This window comes from Elaeis guineensis, chromosome 16 (genome assembly GCF_000442705.2).
Source record: "Elaeis guineensis isolate ETL-2024a chromosome 16, EG11, whole genome shotgun sequence".
Taxonomy (NCBI): Eukaryota; Viridiplantae; Streptophyta; class Magnoliopsida; order Arecales; family Arecaceae; genus Elaeis; species Elaeis guineensis.
Window position 1 is genome coordinate 7,464,557 of NC_026008.2, and position 660 is coordinate 7,465,216.

A 660-nucleotide genomic window follows, 5' to 3' on the forward strand; every position below is an offset into this window, starting at 1 on the left:
ATTGTCCGACAACTCCTGAAAAGAGAGAGCATATAAGTAGAGTCCCATATACTTCGACCGTGGGATCTATCATGTACGTCATGATATGTACAAGGTCAGATGTGGCATCCTCACTAGGAGTAGTGAGTAGATACCAATCTGATCCTGGAGAAAACCACTGGAAAGTGGTTAAAGCCATTCTTAAGTATTTGAGAAATACTAAGGACCAATGGTTGGTTTATGATGAGTCAGATCAGAAACTTGTGGGGTTCACAGACTCCAGCTTTCAATCTGACCATGATGACAGCAGAAGCATGTCGGGTTATATTTTTATTTTGAATGATGGAGCCATCTGCTGGAAGAGTTCCAAGTAGCATACTGTGGCAAACTCTATTTGTGAGGCAGAGTACATCGCAGCATCGGATGCCACGAAGGAAGCTGTGTGGCTGAGAAAATTCATCATCGAGCTCGGAGTAGCACCCTCCGTCGATGGTCCGATCCTGCTCTACTGCGACAGCACTGGTGCCACTACTCAGGCGAAGGATCCCAAAGCACACCAGCAGACGAAGCACATTTTACGCTGCTTCCATCTGATCCAGAAGATCATGGATCGAGGTGACGTCGACCTTCAAAAGATCGACAGAAAAGAGAACCTGGCCGACCCCTTCACTAAAGCCCTGG